This window comes from Somniosus microcephalus, unplaced genomic scaffold, assembly GCF_052327205.1.
Source record: "Somniosus microcephalus isolate GS21.2 unplaced genomic scaffold, FLI_Smic_1.0 unresolved_chr4, whole genome shotgun sequence".
In the NCBI taxonomy this organism is placed as follows: domain Eukaryota; kingdom Metazoa; phylum Chordata; class Chondrichthyes; order Squaliformes; family Somniosidae; genus Somniosus; species Somniosus microcephalus.
Genome location: NW_028225182.1, coordinates 47,740,951 through 47,768,708, shown reverse-complemented (window position 1 = coordinate 47,768,708; position 27,758 = coordinate 47,740,951). Strand labels below are relative to the sequence as shown.

Below are 27,758 nucleotides of genomic sequence, written 5' to 3'. Positions count from 1 at the left end.
GATCTGGGGGTCCTCGTACATGAAACACAAAAAGTTAGCATGCAGGTACAGCAAGTAATTAGGAAGGTTAATGGAATGTTGGCCTTTATTGCAAAGGGAATGGAGTATAAAATTAGGGAAGTTTTGATGCAACTGTACAGGGCGTTGGTGAGACCACACCTGGAGTACTGCGTACAGTTTTGGTCTCCTTATTTAAGGAAGGATATACTTGCATTGGAGGCAGTTCACAGAAGGTTCATGAGGTTGATTCCTGGGATGAAGGGGTTGACGTATGAAGAAAGGTTGAGCAGGTTGGGCCTATACTCATTGGAGTTTAGAAGAATGAGAGGGGATCTTATTGAAACATATAAGATTCTGAGGGGGCTCGACAGGGTCGATGCAGAGAGGATGTTTCCCCTCATGGGGCAATCTAGAACTAGGGGGCATAGTTTCAGGATAAGGGGTCGCCCATTTAAGATGGGGATGAGGAGGAATTTCTTCTCTCAGAGGGTCGTGAATCTTTGGAATTCTCTACCCCGGAGAGCTGTGGAGGCGGAGTCAGTGAATATATTCAAGGTGGCGATTGACAGATATTTGAACTACAAGGGTCGAGGGGTATGGGGAGAGAGCGGGAAAGTGGAGTTGAGGTCGATGGTCAGCCATGATCTTATTGAATGGCGGAGTAGGCTCGAGGGGCTGATTGGCCAACTCCCGGCTCCTAATTCTTATGTTCTTAAACTCTGTACATGCCGGTTCCTCCTACCCACCTTCTCAACAAATCACTCAATCCCTCAACCCCACCTTTCCCCCATAGCCCTCAACCCCACCTTCTCCCCATATCCCTCAACCCCACCTTCTCAACAAATCACACAATCCCACTTACCCACCTTCTCCCCATACCCCTCAATCCCACCTTCTCCCCATAGCCCTCAACCCCACCTTCTCAACAAATCACACAATCCCACTTACCCACCTTCTCCCCATTCCCCTCAACTCTACCTTCTCCCCATAGCCCTCAATCCCACCTACACCACCTTCTCCCCATATCCCTCCACCCCACTTTCTCCCCACATCCCTCAACTCTACCTTCTCCCCATATCCCTCAATCCCACCTACACCACCTTCTCCCCATATCCCTCCACCCCACCTTCTCCCCATATCCCTCAACCCCACCTTCTCAACAAATCACACAATCCCACTTACCCACCTTCTCCCCATACCCCTCAATCCCACCTTCTCCCCATAGCCCTCAACCCCACCTTCTCAACAAATCACACAATCCCACTTACCCACCTTCTCCCCATTCCCCTCAACTCTACCTTCTCCCCATAGCCCTCAATCCCAACTACACCACCTTCTCCCCATATCCCTCCACCCCACCTTCTCCCCACATCCCTCAACTCTACCTTCTCCCCATAGCCCTCAATCCCACCTACACCACCTTCTCCCCATATCCCTCCACCCCACCTTCTCCCCATATCCCTCAATCCCACACTCTCCCCATATCCCTCAACCCCACCTTATCCCCATATCCCTCAATCCCACACTCTCCCCATAGCCCTCAACCCCACCTTCTCCCCATATCCCTCAAACCCACCTTCTCCCCATATCCCTCAATCCCTCCTAACCCACCCTTCCCCCATATCCCTCAAACCCACCTTCTCCCCATATCCCTCAACCCCACCTAAACCACCTTCTCCCCATATCCCTCAATCCCACCTTCTCCCCATGTCCCTCAATCCCACCCTCTCCCCATATACCTCAACCCCACCCTCTCCCCATATACCTCAACCCCACCGTCTCCCCATATCCCTCAACCCCACCTTCTCCCCATATCCCTCAACCCCACCTAAACCACCTTCTCCCCATATCCCTCAACCCCAGTTTCTCCCCATATCCCTCAGCCCCAGTTTCTCCCCATATCCCTCAACCCCAGTTTCTCCCCATATCCCTCAGCCCCAGTTTCTCCCCATATCCCTCAGCCCGTTTCTCCCCATATCCCTCAGCCCCAGTTTCTCCCCATATCCCTCAACCCCAGTTTCTCCCCATATCCCTCAGCCCCAGTTTCTCCCCATATCCCTCAACCCCAGTTTCTCCCCATATCCCTCAGCCCCAGTTTCTCCCCATATCCCTCAGCCCCAGTTTCTCCCCATATCCCTCAGCCCCAGTTTCTCCCCATATCCCTCAGCCCCAGTTTCTCCCCATATCCCTCAGCCCCAGTTTCTCCCCATATCCCTCAACCCCAGTTTCTCCCCATATCCCTCAGCCCCAGTTTCTCCCCATATCCCTCAGCCCCACCTATCCACTTTGCCTCAGGCTCCTTCCTCTCTATAAACACATCTAACACTCGCCAGACCCATCATGCCTTCTTTGGTTGCTCTGCGTCCATTTCTTCTTCCACCTGGTCTTCTCCTGGCTCCTGCAGAGACCTCTTTCACCTCTGGTGCTCTGCCCTGAGCCCAGGAAACAGTTGTCCATTCCCTCCCCCACCTGTGCAATGTTTTAGTCCCAGCCAGTGCAGAATCATCGCCAGACTCCAAGGACGTTGGAGCATTTTGGGATACAGCATTTATTTCGAATCTATAGTTCAGCAAAGAAGACACATCAAGGGCACATGTGCAATTAATTCTATTGTGTATATTTTTTTGCATCCTATCCTATTTGTAAAATGAAACTATCTTAGGGTCGGATGGCACAGTGGGTAAATGCACAGCTTGGTGTGGTGCCAGTTTATACCACTTAAGAAGGTCCCAGGTTGAGTTCCTCATCTCGGTCAAGTTAGCTTGGGAGGCAGTAGAGGGACATCAGTCGCCTTGGGTTGGGGGGGGAAGAGTTTTTTAAAATTCGTTTATGGGATGTGGGCATCACTGGCAAGGCCAGCATTTATTGCCCATCCCTAATTGCCCTTGAGAAGGTGGTGGTGAGCCACCTTCTTGAACCGCTGCAGTCCGTGTGGTGAAGGTGCTCCCACAGTGCTGTTAGGGAGGGAGTTCAGGATTTTGAACCAGCGACGATGAAGGAACGGCCGATATACTTCTAAGTCAGGATGGTGTTTGACTTGGAGGGGAACTTGGAGGTGGTGGTGTTCCCGTGCGCCTGCTGCCCTTGTCCTTCCAGGTGGAAGAGGACGCGGGTTTGGGAGGTGCTGCCGAAGAAGCCTTGGCGAGTTGCTGCAGTGCATCTTGTAGATGGTACACACTGCAGCCACGGTGCGCCGGTGGTGGAGGGAGAGAATGTTTAAAGTGGTGGATGGGGTACCAATCAAGCTGGCTGCTTTGTCCTGGATGGAGTCGAGCCTTGGGGAAGGGTTTCTGGGCCAGGGTTCACTAGGAGACGGCTCGGATCGACGTAAGACATGGAGCGAGGTAAACCTGGTTAGAAACCTCGGGTGGACATCGGCCGAGCCAGGCACGGCCTTGGTGGTCAAGTGACCTGCCGATCTCCCATGGCACGGAGGAGAAGTGGGCACTGGGTGGGTGGTGAGGTACCATAGGGTTCTAACGCCCACCTTGTCCTAATCCGCAGGCCTGGATTAAAGAAAGACTTGCATTTCTCCAGCGCCTCTCACGACCACCGGACGTCCCAAAGCGCTTTACAGCCAATGAAGCACTTTTGGCATGTGGTCACTGTTGTAATGTAGGAAACGCGGCAGCCAATTTGCGCAGAGCAAGATCCCACAAACAGCAACGTGATAATGACCCGATAATCTGTTTTAGTGAATTTGGTTGAGGGATGATTATTGGCCAGGACACTGGGGATAACTCCCCTGCTCTTCTTCAAACCAGTGCCATGGGATCTTTTACGTCTACATGAGAGAGCAGATGGGGCCATCGGTTTAACTTCTCATCCGAAAGACGGCACCTCCGACAGTACGACACTCCCTCAGTACTGCCCCTCCGACAGCGCGGCACTCCCTCAGTACTGCCCTTCCGACAGTGCGGCACTCCCTCAGTACTGCCCTTCCGACAGTGCGGCGCTCCCTCAGTACTGCCCCTCTGACAGTGCGGCGCTCCCTCAGTACTGCCCCTCCGACAGTGCGGCGCTCCCTCAGTACTGCCCCTCCGACAGTGCGGTGCTCCCTCAGTACAGCCCCTCCGACAGTGCTGCACTCCCTCAGTACTGCTCCTCCGACAGTGCTGCACTCCCTCAGTACTGCCCCTCCACAGTGCGGCGCTCCCTCAGTACTGCCCCTCCCACAGTGCGGCGCTCCCTCAGTAGTGCCCCTCTGACAGTGCGGCGCTCCCTCAGTACAGCCCCTCCGACAGTGCTGCACTCCCTCAGTACTGCCCCTCCCACAGTGCGGCGCTCCCTCAGTACAGCCCCTCCGACAGTGCGGCGCTCCCTCAGTACAGCCCCTCCGACAGTGCTGCACTCCCTCAGTACTGCCCTTCCCACAGTGCAGCGCTCCCTCAGTACTGCCCCTCCGACAGTGCGGCGCTCCCTCAGTACTACCCCTCCGACAGTGCGGCGCTCCCTCAGTACTGCCGCTCCCACAGTGCGGTGCTCCCTCAGTACTGCCCCTCCGACAGTGCGGCGCTCCCTCAGTACTGCCCCTCCGACGGTGCGGCGCTCCCTCAGTACTGCCGCTCCCACAGTGCGGCGCTCCCTCAGTACAGCCCCTCCGACAGTGCTGCACTCCCTCAGTACTGCCCTTCCCACAGTGCGGCGCTCCCTCAGTACAGCCCCTCCGACAGTGCTGCACTCCCTCAGTACTGCCCCTCCCACAGTGCCGCGCTCCCTCAGTACTAGCACTGGGAGTGTCAGTCTGGATTATGCGCGCAAGTCTCTGGATGGTAGACTTGAACCCACGACCTTCGGGCACAACAGAGGCCGCGGTTCTATCCACTGAACCACAGCCAGCTCAGCGCCGCAGTCAGCCAGGGTTAACCCACCCCTCCGATTTCTCCCTCCCTGCAGAACGGCAGGGAACGCCCGCTGCCTCTGCTCTGGATGTGCCCATACTTGTTAAAACTATCAACCAGCGCGCCAGCAGACAAGGTAGGTGGGCACTAGGGGGTGCACAACCCTCCAGGATTGCCCAGGAGACTCCAGGAATCAATAATTGATCTCCAGGACACCGCGGCGCGCAACACCCGGGAGAAAAATCAGCGGGGCTTCAAATAAAATGGTGCTTTATATCAAAAAAAAATTCGCGCTTTTGTTTGTCAGTTATAAAAGTATCAGACATGGGGAAATAAGTGATGATACATCCAGGAATATGTTCGCCACAGTTGGCAACTGGTGCCTGATGCTTGCGCTGGTCTTACTGTGGCATTGATGAGTGTACAGGTTTTCATACTAAATATCACGCATGGATGGGGATGCCAGATAAGCACATGAGGGAGGAAGGAATAGAAGGTTGTGCTGGTGGGGTGAGATGAAGAGGGCCGGGAGGGGCCTCGAGTGGAGAACAAGCACCGGCACGGACCAGTCGGGCCGAATGGCCTGTTTCTGAATTGTAAATACTGTGTAATAAATCTGATTGTTTTTTGAATGATCATCACCTGCTATATGTGAGTCTATTTTTACAATAAAATCTTCTTTACAAGCGTCACGTTTCCTTTTTTTGTTAAGATTGAATACCGTGTCTCATTTCCTGCCCCCTCTGTACAGCCCACGCCCCCAGTTTTATTGTAACCTACGCCGTCCCGCAGACCGTTCCTTAGCCCTATAATGATCAATCACCTCGGGCCACTTTGCACGGTGGGTGACCTGTGAACTTCGTCGGCTGTTGCTATGGAGACAAACATGGCAGCCATTTTTCCACCAGTCACGTCCCACAAAAACTCCAATCAGGTTAATCAGCAAGTTACATTTTGCTTATTGGTCATACTGGTTGAGGGGGCAGGGGAGGCGGGGTGGAATGTGAGTCGGGAGATCGGGAGAACTCCTTTAGGGTCACGGAATCTTTAACGTCAACCGGAATGGATAGTTGGGACCTTGGCTCAAGGAGCACAGGAACAAGAGTTGGCCGACCATGCAGCCCCTCGAGCCTGTTCCGCCAGTCAATGAGATCATGGCCGATCTGTACCTCAACTCTGTTTACCCGGCTCTGATCCATATCCCTTGGTATCCTTGCACAACAAAAATCTAGCGATCTTAGCCATGAATGTTTAAATTGGCCCCCAGCATCAACAGCCCTTTGGGGGGGAGCGAATTCCAGATTTCCACCCCCCTTTGTGTGAAGAAGTGCTTCCTGACATCACCCCTGAACGGCCTGGCTCTAATTTTAAGGTTCTGCCCCCTTGTTCTGGACTCCCCCCCCACCAGAGGAAATAGTTTCTCTCCAGCTACCCAATCAAATCCCTACATCATTTTAAACAGCTTCAAGTATTTTTGAAGTGCGGTCACTGTTGGAATGTAGGAAACGCGGCAGCCAATTTGCACGCAGCGTGCTATAGGCAGGGCTAAGCGACCCCACAATCAATGGATCAGATCAAAGCTCTGTAGTCCTGCCACATCCAGTCGTGAATGGTAGTGGACCATTAAACAACTAACGGGAGGAGGAGGCTCCATGAATATCCCCATCCTCAATGATGGTGGAGCCCAGCACGTGAGTGCAAAAGACAAGGCTGAAGCGTTTGCAATCATCTTCAGCCAGAAGTGCCGAGTGGATGATTCATATCGGCCTACTCCCGAGGTCCTCACCATCACAGAAGCCAGTCTTCAGCCAATTCGATTCACTCCACGTGATATCAAGAAACGGCTGAGCGCACTGGATACAGCAAAGGCTGTGGGCCCCGACAACATCCCGGCTATCGTGCTGAAGACTCGTGCTCCAGAACTAGCCATGCCTCTAGCCAAGCTGTTACAGTACAGCTACAACACTGGCATCTATCCGACAATGTGGTAAACTGCCCAGGTATGTCCTGTCCACAAAAAGCAGGACAAATCCAACCCGGCCAATTACCGCCCCATCAGTCCACTCTCAGTCATCAGCAAAGTGATGGAAGGTGTCATCGACAGTGCTATCAAGCGGCACTTACTCACCAATAACCTGCTCACTGATGCCCAGTTTGGGTTCCGCCAAGTCCATTCGGCTCCCGAACTCATTACAGCCTTGGTCCAAACATGGACAAAGGAGCTGAATTCCAGAGTGAGGTGAGAGTGACTGCCCCTGACATCAAGGCAGCATTTGACCGAGTCTGGCATCAAGGAGTCCGAGTAAAACTGAAGTCAATGGGAATCAGGGGGAAACTCTCCACTGGCTGGAGTCATATCTAGCACAAAGGAAGATGGTTGTGTTGATTGGAGGTCGAACATCTCAGCCCCAGGACATCGCTGCAGGAGTTCCTCAGGGCAAGGGAATACACAATGAATGGAAAGACCCTAGGCAAGACGGAGGGTCAGAGGGATCTGGGTGTGCAAGTACACAGATCCCTGAAGGCGGCGGAACAGGTGGATAAGGTGGTAAAAAAGGCATATGGGATACTTGCCTTCATTAGCCGAGGCATTGAATATAAGAGCAAGGAGGTTATGATGGAGCTGTATAAAACACTGGTTAGGCCACAGCTGGAATACTGTGTGCAGTTCTGGTCGCCACACTACAGGAAGGATGTGATCGCGTTAGAGAGGGTGCAGAGGAGGTTCACCAGGATGTTACCAGGGCTGGAGCGCTTCAGCTATGAAGAGAGACTGGGCAGATTGGGTTTGTTTTCCTTGGAGCAGAGGAGGCTGAGGGGGGACATGATTGAGGTGTACAAAATTATGAGGGGCATAGATAGAATGGATGCTGAGGAGCTTTTTCCCTTAGTAGAGGGGTCAATAACTAGGGGGCATAGATTCAAGGTAAAGGACGGGAGGTTTAGAGGGGATTTGTGAAAGAACTTTTTCACCCAGAGGGTGGTTGGAGTGTGGAACTCACTGCCTGAAAGGGTTGTGGAGGCAGAAACCCTCACAACATTTAAGAAGCATTTGGATGAGCACTTGAAATGCCATAGCATACAAGGCTACGGGCCAAATGCTGGAATATGGGATTAGATTAGACAGGGCTTGATGGCCGGCGCGGACACGATGGGCCGAAGGGCCTCTATCCGTGCTGTATTACTCTATGACTCTATGACTCTATGGCAGTGTCCTAGGCCCAACCATCTTCAGCTGCTTCATCAATGACCTTCCCTCCAACATAAGGTCAGAAATGGGGATGTTCGCTGATGACTGCACAGTGTTCAGCGCCATTCACAATGCCTCAGATAATGAAGCAATCCGTGCCCACATGCAACAAGACCTGGACGACGTTCAGGCTTGGGCTGATAAGTGGCAGGTGACATTCGCACCACAGAAGTGCCAGGTAATGACTATCTCCAACAAGCGAGAGTCTAACCACCTCCCCTTGACATTCAATGGCATTACGATCACCGAATTCCCCACCATCAACATACTGGGGGTCACCATTAACCAGAAACTTAACTAAACCAGCCACATAAATACTGTGGCAACAAGAGCAGGTCAGAGGCTAGGTATTCTGCGGCGAGTATCTCACCTCCTGACTCCCCAAAGCCTTTCCACCATCTACAAGGCACAAGTCAGGAGTGTGATGGAATACTCGCCACTTGCCTGGATGAGTGCAGCTCCAACAACACTCAAGAAGCTCGACACCATCCAGGACAAAGCAGCCCGCTTGATTGGCACCCCGTCCAACACCTTAAACATTCACTCCCTCCACCACCGGTGCACCGTGGCTGCAGTGGGCACCATCTACAAGATGCGCTGCAGCAACTCGCCAAGGCTTCTTCGGCAGCACCTCCCAAACCCGCGACCTCTGCCACCTAGAAGGACAAGGGCAGCAGGCGCACGGGAACACCACCACCTCCAAGTTCACCTCCAAGTCACACACCATCCTGACTTAGAAGTATATCTCTGATCCTTCATCGTCGCTGGGTCAAAATCCTGGAACTACCTGCCTAACAGCACTGTGGGAGCACCTTCACCACACAGACTGCAGCGGTTCAAGAAGGCGGCTCACCACCACCTTCTCAAGGGGCAACTAGGGATGGGCAATAAATGCTGGCCTTGCCAGAGATGCCCACATCCCATAAACGAATGAAGCCCGAGGCACATGAGACAATTAAGTCATGCACGGTGTTCTCAAGCAGACAGTGAAATGTCGGTGTTGAAAGAATTCTCAATTGCAACATTTAGCGTTTGAGCGGAGTTCTGAGGGAGTTCCCAGACTGCAGCAATATTGCGTCTGGGGACTTTTGCAGTCGGTGATTTTAAAAAAACAAAGTAATTTCCCCCCTCTAGGCCAAATTGCAGGCCTGTCGGTCGCCAGGCAACCTGCTGCCGGCACTCTGTCAATGCTGCTGCAGAAGAAAATGCCACGGCAGGTCATAGAAACATAGAAGATAGGAGCAGGAGAAGGCCATTCGGCCCCTCGAGCCTGCTCCGCCATTTAATGAGATCATGGCTGATCATCCAAACTCAGTACCCTGTCCCTGCTTTCTCCCCATATCCATTGATCCCTTTAGCCTTAAGAAATATATCCAACTCCTTCTTGAATATATTTAATGAATTGGTCTCAACTGCCTTCTGTGGTAGAGAATTCCACAGGTTCACCACTCTCTGGGTGAAGAAATTCCTCCTCATCTCTGTCGTAAATGGCTTACCCCTTATCCTTAGACTGTGACCCCTGGCTCTGGACTCCCCGCCATCGGGAACATCCTTCCTGCATCTAGTCTGTCGAGTCCTGTTAGAATTTTATAAGTTTCAATGAGATCCTCTCTCATTCTTCTAAACTCTGGCGAGTATAAACCCAATCGACCCAATCTCTCCTCATACGTCATTCCTGCCATCCCAGGTATCAGTCTGGTGAATCTTCGCTGCACTCCCTCCATGGCAAGAACATCCTTCCTCAGCTAAGGTGACCAAAACTGCACACAATACTCAAGATGTGGTTTCACCAAGGCCCTGTACAACTGCAGCAAGACATCCTTGTTCCTATACTCGAACCCTCTCGCTACAAAGGCCAACATACCATTTGCCTTCTTAACCGCCTGCTGCACCTGCATGCTTACGTTCAGCGACTGGTGCACAAGAACACCCAGGTCTCAGCAAAGGTCCCGGCAGACTGGAAAACTGCTAATGTAACACCCTTATTTAAAAAGGGCAGTAGACAGAAGGCTGGAAACTATAGACCGGTTAGCCTAACATCTGTGGTAGGTAAAATTTTGGAGTCCATTATTAAGGAGACAGTAACAGGACATTTGGATAATCATAATTTAATAGGACAAAGTCAGCATGGTTTTATGAAGGGGAAGTCATGTTTGACAAATTTGCTGGAGTTCTTTGAGGAAGTAACATATAGGGTGGATAAAGGGGAACCAGTGGACGTAGTGTATTTAGACTTCCAACAGGCATTTGACAAGGTGCCACACAAAAGATTATTGCTTAAGATAAAAAATCACGGGATTGGGGGTAATATTCTGGCATGGATAGAGGATTGGCTATCTAACAGAAGGCAGAGAGTTGGGATAAATGGTTCATTCTCAGACTGGCAATCAGTAACTAGTGGTGTTCCGCAGGGGTCAGTGCTGGGTCCCCAACTCTTTACAATCTATATTAACGATTTGGAGGAGGGGACCGAGTGTAACATATCAAAGTATGCAGATGATACTAAGATGGGAGGGAAAGTAGTGAGTGAGGAGGACATTAAAAAACCTGCAAGGGGACATAGACAGGCTAAGTAAGTGGGCAGAGATTTGGCAGATGGAATACAATACTGGAAAGTGTGAGGTTATGCACTTTGGCAGGAAAAATCGTAGAGCAAGTTATTATCTTAATGGCAAGAAACTGGAAAGTATTGAAGTACAAAGGGATCTGGGGGTCCTGGTGCACGAAACTCAAAAGGTTAGTATGCAGGTGAAGCAGGTGATTAAGAAGGCCAATGGAATGTTGGCTTTCATTGCTAGGGGGATAGAATATAAAAATAGGGAGGTATTGCTTCAGTTGTACAAGGTATTGGTGAGACCGCACCTGGAATACTGCATACAGTTTTGGTGTCCATACTTAAGAAAAGACATACTTGCTCTCGAGTCAGTACAAAGAAGGTTCACTCGGTTAATCCTGGGGATGAGGGGATGGACATATGAGGAGAGGTTGAGTAGATTGGGACTCTACTCATTGGAGTTCAGAAGAATGAGAGGCGATCTTATTGAAACATATAAGATTGTGAAGGGGTTGGATCGGGTGGATGCGGGGAGGATGTTCCTGATGATGGGTGAAACTAGAACTAGGGGGCATAGTCTTAGAATAAGGGGCTGCTCTTTCAAAACTGAGATGAGGAGGAACTACTTCACTCAGAGGGTGGTAGGTCCATGGAATATGCTGCCCCAAAAAGCTGTGGAAGCTACATCATTACATAAATTTAAAACAGAAATAGACAGTTTCCTAGAAGTAAAGGGAATTAAGGGTTACGGGGAGCGGGCAGGAATTTGGTCATGAGTCTAGGTTCGGATCGGACATGGCCCTGTGGGTAGCGGAGCGGGCCCAGGGGCCATGTAGCCTGATCCTGCTCCTATTTCGTGTGTCTAATTCTGTTAGATTCAGGAGATGGTTCTGTGATAGTAGATTGGCGGTTAGGATCAGATCAGCCATGATCTTATTGAATGGCGGAGCAGGCTCGAGGGGCCGATTGGCCTACTCCTGCTCCTATTTCTTATGTTCTTATGTTCTTATGTTCCCCTTCGCCCAATCTATTGCCGTTCAGATAATAATCTGCCTTCCTCTTTTTGCCACCAAAGAGGATAACTCGCATTTATCCACATTATACTGCATCTGCCATGCTTCTGCCCAATCACCCAACCTGTCCAAATCATACTGGAGTTTCTCGGCATCCTCCTCACAGCACACACGCCCACCCAGCTTTGTGTCGTCTGCAAACTTGGAGATAATACATTTAGTTCCCTCGTCTAGATCATTTATATATATTGTGAATAGCTGGGGTCCTAGGACCGATCCCTGCAGTACCCCACCAGTCACTGCCCGCGACTCGGAAAAAGATCCGTTTATTCCAACTCTTTGCTTCCTGTCTGCCAACCAGTTCTCTATCCAAGTCAGTGCCTTGCCCCCAATCCCATGTGCCTTAACTTTACATGCTAATCTCTTATGCGGGACCTTATCGAAAGCCTTCTGAAAGTCCAAATACACCACATCCACTGGTTCTCCCTTATCTATTCTACCAGTTACATCCTCAAAAAATTCCAGTAGATTAGTCAAGCACAATTTACCTTTTGTAAATCCATGTTGACTTTGTCCGATCTTGTCACTGTTTTCCAAGTGCTCTGCTATTACATCTTTCATAATGGACTCTAGCATTTTCCCCACTACTGATGTCAGGCTTACCGGTCTATAATTCCCCGTTTTCTCTCTACCACCTTTTTTGAATAGTGGGGTAACATTAGCTACCCTCCAATCCATAGGAACTGTTCCAGAATCTATAGAATTTTGGAAGATGACCAGCAATGCATCTACTATTTCTAGGGCCACTTCCTTAAGTATCCTAGGATGTAGATTATCAGGCCCTGGGGATCTTTCGGCTTCAATCCCGTCAATTTCCCTAACACCATTTCCCTACAAATACTGATTTATTTCAGTTCCTCCATCTCATTAGACCCTATGTTCCCCGACATCTCTGGGAGGTTATTTGTGTCCTCCTTTGTGAAGACAGAACCAAAGTATGTATTTAATTTGTCTGCCATTTCTTTGTTCCCCATTATAAATTCCCCTGATTCTGACTGAAAGGGACCTACGCTTGACTTCACCAATCTTTTTCTCTTCACATATCTATAAAAGCTTTTACAGTCAGTTTTTATGTTCACTGCAAGCTTACTCTCATACTCTATTTTCCCCCTCTTAATTAATCCCTTTGTCCTCCTTTGCTGAATCCTAAACTGCTCCCAATCCTCAGGTTTACTGCTTTTTCTGGCCAATTTATATGTCCTCTCCTTGGATCTTATGCTATCCCTAATTTCCCTTGTTAACCACGGTTGAGTCACCTTTTTTGTTTTATTTTTATGCCAAACAGGGATGAACAAATTCTGCAGTTCATCCATGCAATCTTTGAATGTTTGCCATTGCCTAGCCAGCATCAACCCTTTGAGTAACATTCCCCAATCAATCCTACCCAACTCACACCTGATGCCATCGTAGTTTCCTTTATTTAAATTCAGGACCCTAGTCTCTGAGTCAACTACTTCACTCTCCATCTTAATGAAGAATTCTATCATATTATGATCGCTTCGACCCAAGGGGCCTCGCACAACAAGATTGCTAAATAATCCTTTCTCATTACATAATATCCAGTCTAAGATAGCCTGATCTCTAGTTGGTTCCTTGACATATTGGTCCAGGAAACCATCCCGTATATACTCCAGGAATTCCTCCTCCACAGTATTGTTACTAATTTGGTTAGCCCAATCTATATGTCAATTAAAGTCACCCATGATAACTGCTGTGCCCTTATTGCACGCGTCTCTAATTTCCCGTTTAATGCCATCCCCAGCCTCCGCATTACTGTTTGGAGGTCTGTATACCACTCCCACTAACGTTTTCTGCCCCTTGGTATTTCTCAGTTCTACCCATACAGATTCCACATCATCAGAGCTAATATCCTTCCTTTCAATTGTGTTAATCCCCTCTTTAACCAGCAATGCTACCCCACCTCCTTTTCCTTATTGCCTATCTTTCCTGAATATTGAATACCCCTGGATCCTAGCCTTGGTCACCCTGGAGCCATGTTTCCATAATCCCAATCATATCATATCCGTTTACCTCTATTTGTGCAGCTAATTCATCCACCTTATTACGAATGCTCCTCACATTAAGACACAAGGCCTTCAGGCTTGTTTTTTTTAACACTCTTGCACCTTTTAGAATTATTATTTACTGTGGCCATGTTTGATTTAAACCCTTGATTTCTCTGACTGCCACCTTTGTTTTTTTCCTTCCCGCCTTTTGCTTCTATCCTTGTTTCCCTTTCCTCTGTCTCCCTGCTCAGGCTCCCAACCCCCTGCTATTTTAGTTTAAACCCTACCCCAGAGCACTAGCAAACACTCCCCCTAGGATATCAGTCCCGGTCCTGCCCAGGTGCAAACCGTCCGGTTTGTACTGGTCCCACCTCCCCCAGAACCGGTTCCAATGTCCCAGGAACTTGAATCCCTCCCCCGTGCCACGTATTCATCTGAAATATCCTTCTATTTCTACTCTGACTAGCACGTGGCACTGGTAGCAATCCTGAGATTACTACCTTTGAGGGCCTATTTTTAAATTTACCTCCTAACTCCCTATATTCAGCTTTTAGGGCCTCATCCCATTTTTTACCTATATCATTGGTACCTATATGCACCATGACAACTGGCTGTTCACCCTCCCCCTCCAGAATGCCCTGCAGCTGTTCTGATACATCCTTGACCCTTGCACCAGGGAGGCAACATATCATCCTGGAGTCACGTTTGCGGCTGCAGAAATGCCTATCTATTCCCCTTACAATAGAATCTCCTATTACTATAGCTCTCCCACTCTTTTTCCTCCCATCCTGTGCAGCAGAACCACCCGTGTAAGGTCATCTCAGGCTCTGTCGGCCTGTGTCACCGCCCTGCGTCTCCCTCAATCCCACCTCCACACCTCCTGACCGAATCCCTCAATCCCACCTAATAATAATAATAATAATCAACTTTATTGTCATTGTTAGTGCACAAGTGCAGTACAACGAAATGTAGGCTTGCGGCTCCCGAGAGTGTACATTTAGATTAAGACATTTAAACATTCAACATTCATTTGGCTTGTAATACATTAACATAAACATAATAAAGTGCATTGGCAGATGTGCAGGCTTTAGAGTTTATTTGTGGAGTTCAGTAGGATGACAGCCCTGGGAAAGAAGCTGTTCCTAAATCTGGTCGTACGGGTGCAAATGCATCTGTAGCGTCTCCCAGCTGGCAGGAGGGCGAACAAACTGTGGCTGGGGTGGGTAGGGTCTTTGGTGATGGTCAGTGACCTCCGTATACAGCGTTTCTGGTATATGTGCTCTATGGTCGGTAGCCGGGTGCCGGTAATGCATTGGGCAGTTTTGACTACCCGCTGCAGGGCTTTCCGGTCATAGTAGCTACAGCTGCCATACCATACTGTGATACAGTTCGTCAGGATGCTCTCTATTGTGCAGCGGTAAAAGTTCCTGACCAAATCCTTCAATCCCATCTTCCCAGCTCCTGACCGAATCCCTCAATCCCATCTCCTGACCAAATCCCTCAATCCCATCTTCCCACCTCCTGACCAAATCCCTCAATCTCATCTCCCCACCTCCTAACCAAATCCCTCAATCCCACCTCCTGACCGAATCCCTCAATCCCACCCCCCCACCTCCTGACCAAATCCCTCAATCCCACCTCCCCACCTCCTGACCGAACCCGTTCCATGTTCAGAAACACCCCTAGTTGTCTCTTGAACCGGTCAGTCGCAGTCACTTCAAGGGCTGTCGGAGGGAGCTAACTCCTCAACTCGATCAGACACTGAGTGAGTGAGTGATGCGGAGTAGGATGTTCCTGGAACTGAGCCCCCCCCTCCTCTGTCACTCAAGTCATTAACAGTGTGATAACTGACCCCCAGGTGAACTTTAGCTCCCAGCTGGAAAGTACCAAATTCGGTATCGCCATTTCTTACCTGCTCAGAGAACGAGGAGATTTCCTGCTCCTCGCAGCTCATTGACAGTTGAATCATTAGCCAGAAACAAGGGATTCATTCATACCAGGGTCAAGGCTCCAGTCACCATCAGAATACAGGAACAAGGAAAGGACACGACGCCCGAGAAACCTGCATATTTCCCAGAAAAATCCCACCATCTCAGCATGTCCTGAATCCCACCTTCCCACCATATCCTCAATCCCACCTTCCTACCATATCCTCAATCCCACCTTCCCACCATATCCTCAATCCCACCTTCCTACCATATCCCTGAATCCCACCTGTAGGGGGTGGTGTGTGTAGTTAGCTTCACCTCCTTTGAGTGGTTCGAATCGCTCCCACTCCCTTGTTCTAGACTTTGGACTTATTTAGGGGTCGTAATAAAACTTGTAACAGACACCTGGGTTTGTCAAAAGAATTCAGATCTTTATAAGGAGACAGGAAAATATACAATACAATAAAAACTTACACTTTAAAAGGGTGGGGAAAACACGGAATAAGCGAGGGAGAATTACAATGTACAAAATCCCTTACCCTCCCAACCAGAGGACCAGGAAATGCTCACCAAAAACGACTTTCTTGACAGTTGTAGAGGTTCGCGATTTCGGGGTTCTCTTTAGTTGTGGCAGTTGGGGCCTGCCGTACCTCGGACGTGGTAGAAGACTGCACCTGCGTTGGGTCTTCAGTTGGGTTGAGTCCGCTGATGCGGTTAGTTGCTCTGTTGGATCTTATCGGGTAAGTACCCAATTTTCTTTGGTTAGGGCTAGTTTTAGGCTCTTTTTGTCCAAAATCTTACCCAGGGGTAAGTCAGACTAGCCTGTCGAGTGGAAACAAATCTTTGGTTCGTGAGTTTTTCGGCGGTTGGTTCCTTGTTGGTCGCGGTGGCCCAATATTACCTGGTTGGTGGTAATATTGGCTGGTGTTGGTTTCTGTAGGCCTTTGGTTGCCGCGATCTCTGTTTCTTCTTTCTTCCTTCGAGTCCCCGTTGATGGTCTCTCTCTTGAGCTGGTTGGCTGAACTTGAACTCGGACTTCTGAGCTGACTCGAACTGACCGTGTTGCGTTGCCTCGGCTGTGCTGTGTTCCGAACTGAACTGTTGAACTGCAAAGGCAGGCCTCAATTATACTAACTTGGGGCCTGGCTTATCTGACCACCAAATCTCTGTTTCCTTTGTAAAATTTGACGGGCTCATTATTTTTAATGTCCTTTAAAACGCTAACGAGCTTCGGGGATGGCTCATCCAGACCTAACGAGTTTAGGGGGTGGCTCAACCAAACTTAATCGGCTTTTAACTGGTTTCGGGACTGCCTTGAAACCAATTTAAAATGCTAAACGTTTTTCAATCTCTTTAAAATTGACTTTGGACTGTGGTTTGTTTATAGTAACTGTAAGGCTGATGTTCTTTCTTTTGTATGGCTGGGGACATGTCCTGTCTCCGATCTATCTTTTCTTTCCAGTTTTGAAGAAGGGTTCGACCGAAACGTCAACTCAAATTTCTGTCCACGGATGTTGCCTGACCTGCTGAGTTTTTCCAGCATTTTCTGTTGTTATTTCGGATTTCCAACATCCGCAGTATTTTGCTATCGACATGTCCTGTTTACCTGATACCTGGCTCTGCGACCTTTTGGGCGGGAAAACAGGCTTCATTGTCATTATGTAAAACTGGGGCGGCCTTGACATTCCTTAGACAGTCCAATATCCAAACTTCAGGAGCCCACCCCGCCTCCCTGCTGTTCCAGCCTTTTTGCAAGCCTGAACATGTCTTTTAAACCAGCCAAACTTCCTGGGATTTTTATTTTAAATCCCTTTTGAAAACAGTCCAAAAGGTCTCTTCCTTGAATCAAACTCCTTGAAATCCTTCTGTTTTGCCCAACCACACTTATACCCCTTTTCCAGATTCCTTCCGTAATGTTCCAAAATCATTTTAAAAATGACTTTCCTTCTGTTCTGGGGTTGTGCAGAAATTTTCGAACCTTACACACCTTCCCACCATATCACTGAATCCAACCTTCCCACCATCTCCCTCAATCCCAGCTTCCCACCATCTCCCTCAATCCCAGCTTCCCACCATGTCCCTCAATCCCACCTTCCTGCCGTATCCTGAGTCCCACCTTCCCACCATGTCCCTTGTAGTGTATGTACCTTTAAGACAGAACTACTTTTACAGCTCCTGTATACTGTAGTACCGGCAGTGACCACACCCTGTATATAAGCCTTGCGCATGTCTCTGTACCCCAGTCTTGAGACTACCCTCCTCCAGTAAATACCTGTTTATCGTTAAGTTACAGCATCCATGTGGTTATTGAAAAACAGCATGTTAGATCCGTGTGTTAATGGAGACACGGAATGCAGGAGCTGATTTAACAAGTGTTTACTGAACAAAGTCTGGAGGTGAACTAACTACACAAGACGCTACACAGGCTTATATACCCGAGTGGTCACTACTGGTACTACAGTATACAAGGGCTTCAAAAACATAGTTCCTCTTAAAGGTACATACACTACAATTCCTCCCCTTTTAGATAAATAGTACATAACATTTTAAGTAATCATTAAATAACATTTTTACAAGAACAATAATATACACATTTGCTGAAGTTAATCAATTACAAATTCAGTCTCTCTGGAGGCTTCCTGACTCGGTCTGGATAACGCCTCAGTGGTGTAGTAGGTTCTTTTGGCAAGGTCGATTCGGCTTCAATGCCAGTGTCGGGTTCATCTGGTTCCAGTATCACCGGATCGGAGGTAGATACTATGGGTATCTCTGCTTCATCACTTGGCGTATAGAGTTGTGGTGTAGGTTGTCCTTTTTCGGATGACTCTATGATCTGGTCAGCATGGCACCTTATTACGCTTTCTCCAATGTCCACGGTGTACATCAGCGGTCCTAGTCGTGTGCAAATAGTTCCAGGCTGCCATTTCTCGGTACGGTAGTCCCGGGCCAAAACTGGTTGACCTATCTGGAAGGTTCTAGTTGGCCTTTCATTCATGCTTTGAAATTGCCGGTTCTCTACGTCCCTTCTGACGTTTGGCTTGACCAAATCCAGCCGGCATCTTAGTCTTCTATTGAAAAACATCATGGCGGGGGTTTGGTTTGTAACCACATGTGTTGCATTCCTGTATGCAAACAAGAAGTTATCTACCTTATGTTGTAGATTTATGTCTTCATTACCCATGGCCTTTATGGCCTTCTTGAAGGTCTGGACAAACCTTTCAGCCAATCCATTGGTGGTGGGATGGTATGGGGCGAACGTGTAGTGCTTAACCCCATTGTTTTTTAAGAACTTCCTGAATTCTTTGGATACAAATTGCGGTCCATTATCAGAACAGATCTGTTCAGGCAGCCCATTCCTGGCGAATATGGTCCTTAATACTGTGATGGTTTTTTCCGTGGTGGTGGAGGACATCTTTATTACCTCCGGCCACTTGGAGTGTGCATCCACCGCGATTAAGAACATTGAGTCCATAAATGGACCAGCAAAGTCGATATGTACCCTTTGCCATGGAGATGAGGGCCACTCCCATGGATGTAGAGGGGCTTGTGGTGGGGCGCTTTGGACCTTCTGGCATCCTAGACAGCTCTTGGTCATTTCTTCTATGTCTCCATCGATACCTGGCCACCACACAAACGCTCTGGCTAAGTTCTTCATTTTCACTCCACCCAGATGCCCCTCATGAAGCTCCTTTAGCACTCTATCCTTGAGCTGGGTGGAATCACCACTCTGGATCCACACATCAAGGTTCCTCGGCACACTGACAGCTGTTCTCTTCTTTGCGAGAATGCTGGCAACAGTGGTTCGCCATGCGCTGGCCATCCCTTCACCGTTAAATCGTAGACTCGTGAGAGAGTCGGGTCATTTCGCGTTTCCTTTTCAATGGTAGAATTTGTCACCGGTAGACATTCCACTATGGTCGAGTGGAACATCTCCACTGGGTCCACTGTAGGCGCCTCTTCCACCGTTGGCAACGGTAGGCGCGATAACCCGTCAGCATTCCCATGCTGTTTTGTTCCTTTGTATTCTATGTCATATTGGTGTGCCCCTAGGAAAAGGGACCACCTCTGTAGCCTTTGCGCTGTCATAATGGGAACGCCCTTTTTAGGGTTGAATATGGAGACGAGGGGTTGATGGTCAGTCAACAAGGTAAATTTTTGTCCGTGTAGGTAATGGTTGAATTTCTTCACCCCCCACACCAGGCTGAGTGCCTCCCTGTCGATCTGGGCATAGTTACGCTCAGCTGAGTTCAATGAGCATGATGCAAAAGCTATCGGCCGCTCCGAGCCATCAGGGAATTTATGCGATAATACAGCTCCCACGTCGTAAGGGGATGCATCGCACGCCAGTCTGATTGGCAGTGATGGGTTGTAATGAGCCAACACTTCCCTGGACGTGATCAAGCCTTTGCATTTATGGAAGGCACGTTTACAGTCTTCGCTCCATTTCCAAACTACTCCTGTTTGTAGCAGTGCGTTAAGAGGGTGCAGAACCATCGACAAGTTTGGTAAAAATTTATGATAGTAATTTACTAATCCCAGGAACGACCTTAATTGTGAGACATTTTCAGGCGCTGGGGCCTTTACGATCGCTTCAATTTTTTCAGGTGACTTATGCAACCCTTCTTCGTTAATGACATGGCCACAATATGATATTTGTTTCTGGAAAAATTCGCACTTGGGGCGATTTGCTCGTAGGCCCCGTTCTCTCAGCCTCGTGAGCACCTGCTCCAAGTTGGCAAGGTGCTCGTTGTCGTTTTCTCCTGTTACAAGGATGTCATCTAGGTAGCATTGAGTCCCCGGAATCCCTTGCAGGACTTGCTCCATAGCTCTTTGCCAGATAGCCGGAGCTGATGCCACTCCGAAAACCAGTCGATTGTACTGGTACAGGCCTTTGTGTGTGTTTATCGTGAGATATATTTTAGAGGCCTCCTCAACCTCCATCTGTAGATATGCCTGTGCTAAGTCAATTTTGGTGAAACGTTTCCCTCCGGATAGTGAGGCAAAAATATCTTCTATCCTCGGAAGAGGATACTGTACCGTGTGAAGAACCGGGTTTACAGTCACCTTGAAATCCCCACAGATGCGAACTTTTCTCTGTTCTTCAGATTTATCATTATTCAACGTTTTCTTCATGACCGGGACGATGGGTGTTGCCCACTCGCTCCAATCTACCTTGGATAACACGCCTGCTTTTTCCAAATTCTCCAGCTCTGCCTCGACGGCTGGACGAATTGCGTATGGCACCGGCCTTGCCTTAAAAAACTTGGGAATTGCCGCATCTTCCACTTTTATTGAGGCGGTGGCGCCTTTCAGGGTTCCTAGTTCCTGTTGAAACACTTCTTTGGCGTTAGCCAAGATTTCTTTTAATCGTCCAGGTATGACGTCATCATCGTTTTTTTCTTACTGGTCACCGTCAGTGCCTGAATGGAGTGCCAGTCTAAACGTATCTTTTTGATCCATTCACGTCCCAACAGCGGTGGACCACCATCTTGCAGAACGTATAAATACAACTTCTGTATTTCCTTGCCGTTGTATACAACAGGCACCCTTATTTTCCCTCTGGGGTATACTTTCTGCCCCGTATATGTCTTCAAGATAATGGATGTGTCTTTCAAAGGTATATGCGGAAATAGCCGCTCGTAATCCCGTCGACTTATGACGGTCAGAGCTGATCCTGTATCTAGCTCCATTTTGACTGGGAGTTACCCTCCGCTATCGCGAGGGTAACCCAAATGGTCTGGTAATCTTCTTTGGCAATTACATTATGTAATTTGAGACAGCTTAGTCTCTTGTTTCCGGAGTCGCTATCGCTCTTCTGGTCTTCGGAGCTACTGTCCGTCATCATTTGTACCTTTCTGTACTTTTCCTTATTGACCTTTTTACTGTCAGCGGATTTCTTTCCAGATCTGCATACACGTGCAATGTGTCCCATCTTTCCGCATTGCCTGCATGCTTTGTCCTTGAACCAGCAGTCCTTCTGGTCATGGGTGGATCTGCCGCAGCTATAACATCTCTCGAAACCCCGTGTCATTTCATGGGTGCCGAAGTCCTGTGGCTTTTGCTGTATCTCTGCAGCTCCTCTTGCTGCTGCTTCGTATGATACAGCCACACTGAAAGCCTTGTCCAATGTCAAATTTTTCTCAGAAAGTAGTCTTTTCTGTGTTCCTTCGCTTCGGAGACCGCAGGTGAATTTGGCTCGTAGAGAATCTGCCAGTCCTGCCCCGAATTGGCAGTGCTTTGACAGCTTTCATAATTCGGTGAGGTAATCAGCGTTACTTTCATTCTTGTGCTGATTCCTCCTGAAGAATTTGAATCGTTCCGCTATCAGCAGCGGTGTTGGGTTTAAGTGCTCCTGCAAGGTATCAACAATCTCCTTAAAATTCTTGTCCATCGGTTTGGCTGGAGTGATCAAGTTTCATAACAGCCCGTATGTCCTTACGCCCATCAGATTTAGAAGTACCGATGCCTTTTTATCATCCACTACCTCATTCGACTTGCAATATACCTCCACTCTTTCCACATATGTGGTCCAATCTTCTATATCACTATCGAAAGCAGTAATATTGCCAGTCTTCGGCATCTTGAAAATCTAAAATGGTGCTTCCTGCGCTTTTCCTCCATCCCCGATGGATCAAAATGGCGCCTCCTGCGCTTTTCTTTCTTCCCCGCCGAGTTAAGATGGCGCCTCCCGCGCTTTCCTGCCGCTGCCGCTGCTGCCAACGCTGTTCTCCGCGGTTCCCGTTGCGACCTGCAGCTTTTCGCGGTATTTCTATTTTTTTTTTATATATCGCTTCAATAGTTTCTCCGTTACTTGGAGAACCATTCCCGTCGTGGAGCGGACCCTCTGGGACTTTCCCCTCCCTCTGCTCGGTCCGAACGCCGACCTGCTTTGCAGCACCAGCAGCGCCCTGAGTGCTCCACCCTCTCTCTCTCTTTGCTTCTGCTTCCCGACTCGCTGCCCGGCCCCGTTGCAGAGCCACCCGATCGAGCTCTAGCCCACCGCAGCCCAGGAAGGATCAGTGCACTACCTGCCACCAGCCCGTCTAGCTGGTGAAACCACAGTTTTTTTTATTTTTCTTGCTTCTGGCTTCGACCTTCGTCTGAGGAATCGATCCCCTTGAGGTGCTGCCAAATTGCAGGTAAGTTCGTTTCTAACTCGTCGCCACTGTTAGATCCGTGTGTTAATGGAGACACGGAATGCAGGAGTTGATTTAACAAGTGTTTACTGAACAAAGTCTGGAGGTGAACTAACTACACAAGACGCTACACAGGCTTATATACCCGAGTGGTCACTACTGGTACTACAGTATACAGGGGCTTCAAAAACATAGTTCCTCTTAAAGGTACATACACTACACAGCATACTCTCAGAATCACAGATCTAACAGTGGCGACGAGTGTCGATTCGAATCTACCTGCAACTCTGCATTTCCCTTCGAGGATTCGCTCCGGGAGGGCGGTGTAACAAAAAAAAAAAAAAAGTCGAGGCCAGGAACACGGGAGTCGACCACGAGCAACCGCCCAGTCGTCTGGTAGAGAGTGAACATCGCAGGGGAGGCTGTGGAGAGCCGGGCTTGGTTCCCCAGCCACGACGATCAGCAAGAGACTGACGACAGGTCCAGCGCAGACCCTTCCCAGACAGCGGTGGCTGGAGCCGACCGACGGCGGAGAGAAAGCCGAGCAGCGTCGACGGGGTAAGACAGAGGGTGAAGCGCACAGGGCGCAGCCGGGGGTTGAAAACCGAGCGGCGTCGAGAAAAAAAAAACGGAGAGAGAGAGGGTAAAGCAACAGCCGGGTTCAGGACCGAGCAGCATCAAGAAAAAAAAAGAAAAAAGAACGCGCAGAGCACAGCCAGGGCTCAAGGGCTGAACAGTGTCCGCGGGGAGAAGAAGGGAGAGTGCGGGAGACGCCATTGAGCCGCAGAGAAGAAGGAAGAGCGCGGGAGACGCCATTTTTAGAAGCCGCAGCGGAGAAGAAGGGCGAGCACGGGAAGGGAGGAAAGCGCGGGAGGCGCCATTTTGTGCCAGCGGAGAAGAAGGGGAAGCGCGGGAGATGCCATTTTTGACTGTTAACTCACACCCAGGGATGCCAAAGAGTGGCAGTATCTCTACGTTCGACAATGAAGTCGAAGATTGGGCGACATATGTGGAACGTATTGAGGTGTACTGCAGGGCGAATGAAGTGCCAGATGCTAGGAAAGCACTGGTTTTGTTAAATTCCATGGGTGCAAAAACTTATGGGTTACTGCGAAATCTAATAACCCCAGAGAAGCCGGTGACCAAGAATTTCGAAAGCATAGTAGAAATCCTACAGGACCACTTAAACCCCACACCGCTGCTGATAGCAGAACGATTTAAGGTCCATAAAAGGAACCAACACAAAGACGAAAGCAATGCTGAGTACCTAACGGAACTGCGCAAGCTATCGGAACACTGCCAGTTTGGAGCAGGACTAGCAGATACGTTACGGGACAAGTTTGTGTGTGGGCTACAAAGTGAAGGAACCCAGAAACGGCTTCTAGCAGAAAAGGATCTTACGCTGGACAAGGCTTTCAGTATGGCAGTATCACACGAAGCAGCCACAAGGGGCGCTGCAGAGATACAACGGAGACCGCAAGAATATGGCACCAATGAAATGTCCTATGGAACAGGGAAGACCTATCGCTGCGGCAGAACAACACATGACCAGAAGGATTGTTGGTTCAAGGACCAAGTGTGCAGACAGTGTGGAAAAGCAGGACACATAGCAAGAGTGGGAAGAAAACCAACAGTAAGAAATCTCCACAGGAGAAGTACAAAAAGGTACACCAGGTGATGGACAGTGGTTCAGGCGAACAGAAAAGTGACACAGACTCCGGAAGCAAGGAGCTGGGTTGTCTGAAACTACGTAAGGTAACCAAAATGGAGGATCACCAGACTATCTGGGTTACACTCAAGATAGACGGAGTCCAAGTGAAAATGGAATTGGACACAGGATCAGCCCTAACAGTCATAAACCAAAGGGACTACAAGCGGCTATTTTCACACGTACCCTTGAAAGCTACAGAGATTGTCTTGAAGACGTACACAGGGCAAAAAGTCTACCCCAAAGGAAAAATAAGGGTGAAAGTGATATATAAAGGCCAGGAAATACCTAAAATGGATATATATGTATTGCCAGATGGAGGACCACCACTGCTAGGATGTGAATGGATCCAGAAGATACAATTAGATTGGCATTCCATACAGGCACTGAAGGTTGAGGCCAAAAAGGATGACGACGTCACACCTGGATGACTGTCAAAAATGCTAACTGACGCAAAAGAAGTGTTCCAGGAGGGACTCAGAACACTAAAAGGCATAACAGCAACGATTAAAATAGAGGAAAATGCAAGCCCAAAGTTTCTTAAGGCCAGACCAGTGCCTTATGCGATCAGACCAGCTGTCGAAGCAGAGCTGGAAGGGTTGGAACGTTCAGGAGTACTGTCCAAAGTGGACTGGAGCGAGTTGGCTACACCCATCATTCCTGTAATGAAGAGGTCATTGAGTAATACGCCTGGGGAACCAAAGAAGGTCCGCATCTGTGGGGATTTTAAGGTGACAGTGAACCCAGTCCTTCACACGGTACAATATCCGCTTCCACGAATTGAGGATATTTTCGCCTCGCTATCTGGAGGTAAACGCTTCACCAAAATTGATCTAGCCCAGGCGTACTTGCAAATGGAGGTAGAAGAAGCTTCGAAACAATAACTTACGATCAACACTCATAAAGGTCTCTATCAATACAACCGGCTGGTGTTCGGGGTAGCCTCGGCTCCGGCTATCTGGCAAAGGGCAATGGATCAAGTCCTGCAAGGGATTCCACGGACCCAGTGTTATTTGGACAACATCCTGGTCACGGGCGAAAATGACAGTGATCACCTCGCCAACTTGGAGAAGGTGCTCACCAGATTAAAGGAGTATGGGCTACGAGCTAATCGCCACAAGTGCGAGTTTTTCCAGAAACAGATCTCGTATTGTGGCCACGTCATCAATGAAGAGGGGTTACATAAGTCCCCTGAAAAGATTGAGGCAGTAGTCAAGGCTCCAGCACCGGAAAATGTGTCACAACTGAGGTCGTTCCTCCGGCTGGTAAACTACTACCACAAGTTCTTACCAAATTTGTCCATGGTATTACACCCACTGAACACCCTACTGCAAACAGGGGTACCATGGAAGTGGAATGACGAACGTAGACGAGCTTTCCAGAAGTGTAAAGAATTGATCACATCAAAAGAGGTGTTGGCCCATTTCAACCCAGCACTACCAATTCGTTTGGCATGTGATGCATCACCCTATGGTATTGGAGTGGTACTGTCGCACAAATTCCCAGACGGGTTGGAGAGGCCAGTAGCCTTTGCGTCTCAGTCACTAACCTCAGCCGAGCGCAACTACGCCCAGATTGACAGGGAGGCCCTCAGCCTAGTATGGGGAGTAAAAAAATTCAACCACTATCTGCATGGGCAGAAGTTCACCTTGCTGACTGACCACCAACCACTTGTCTCCATCTTTTAATCCTAAGAAGGGCGTTCCAGTGATGACTGCACAACGGTTACAAAGATGGTCCCTGTTTCTAGGGGTGAATCAATATGAAATAGAATATAAAGGCATGAAACAGCATGGGAACGCTGATGGGCTATCGCGCCTGCCACTGCCTACTGTGGAGGAAGCACCAGCAGTGGACCCTATCGAGATATTTTATTCGTCAATAATTGAACGATTGCCAGTAACAAACGCGGATATAGAGAAGGAGACCCGCAATGATCCGACGCTGTCTCGGGTATATGATTTGACGGTGAGGGGATGGCCAACACATGGCGACTCACTGTTGCCAGCATTCTCATCCAGAAGAGAACAGCTGTCAGTATGCCAGGGGACAGTGATGTGTGGATCCAGAGTGGTGATTCCACCCAAGCTAAGGGAGATAGTGCTAAATGAGCTACATGAAGGTCATCTGGGGGGAGTGAAAATGAAAAGCCTTGCTAGGGCTTATGTGTGGTGGCCGGGAATCGATCAACAAATCGAAGACCTAACTAAGAGCTGCTCAGGATGCCAGAAGGTCCAAAATGCACCACCACATGCCCCTCTACACCCATGGGAGTGGCCCTCCTCTCCATGGCAACAGGTGCACATTGATTTCGCTGGTCCATTCATGGACTCAATGTTCTTAATAGCAGTGGATACTCATTCGAAGTGGCCTGAGGTGATAAAAATGTCCTCAACCACTACAGAGAAAACGATTGCAGTCCTACGGACCATATTTGCCAGAAACGGTTTGCCAGAGCAGATTTGCTCTGATAATGGACCACAGTTTGTGTCCGAAGAGTTTGAAAATTTATGAGAAGGAATGGGGTAAGGCATTACACATCCGCCCCGTATCATCCAGCCACAAATGGATTGGCTGAGAGGTTCGTACAAACCTTTAAGAAGGCGATAAAGGCCATGTGCGACGATGAAATTCCACTACAGCATAAGGTGGACAATTTCTTATTAGCCTACCGAAACGCAACACATGCAGTTACCAACCAGACCCTGGCCATGATGTTCTTTAACCGAAGGTTGAGATCTCGTCTGGACTTGCTCAGACCAAATGTGCGAAGAAATGTTGAGGACAAACAATTCCAGCACATCAATGAGAAGCCGACAAGGAGCTTCAATGTAGGACAACCAGTCTTGGCCCGTGACTATCGAACAGAGAAATGGCAACCCGGAACGATATGCACAAGGCAGGGGCCATTAATGTACACAGTGGATGTCGGGGAGAACATTGTGAGACGCCACGTCGATCAGATCTTAGCGTCACAGGGACAAGTCAACCCCATGTCTCGAGTACCTGGGGATGAACTCGACATACTCGAGGTAGCATCTACCTCAGAACCAGTAGCAGTGGAACCCGATGAACTACCCGATGAAAAGGGGCCAGAATCGCCTCTGCACCAAGAACAAGAACCTCAGGAAAGGCGCTATCCCGAAAGGGTCAGGAAGCCGCCCCAAAGACTGAATCTATAAATGGACTATTGTTGTTTAATGTACATGTTAAAGTGTTAATTGTTATTTGAATATTAGGGGTACTACTAATCTAAAAGGGG

General features: G+C 48.9%; 1 protein-coding gene across 7 annotated transcripts in view; it reads right to left on the bottom strand.

The window, feature by feature from the left end:
- mblac1 (metallo-beta-lactamase domain containing 1) overlaps positions 1-27,758 on the bottom strand; it is a 420,822-nt gene that overhangs the window by 216,464 nt on the left and 176,600 nt on the right. The window lies entirely within an intron of this gene.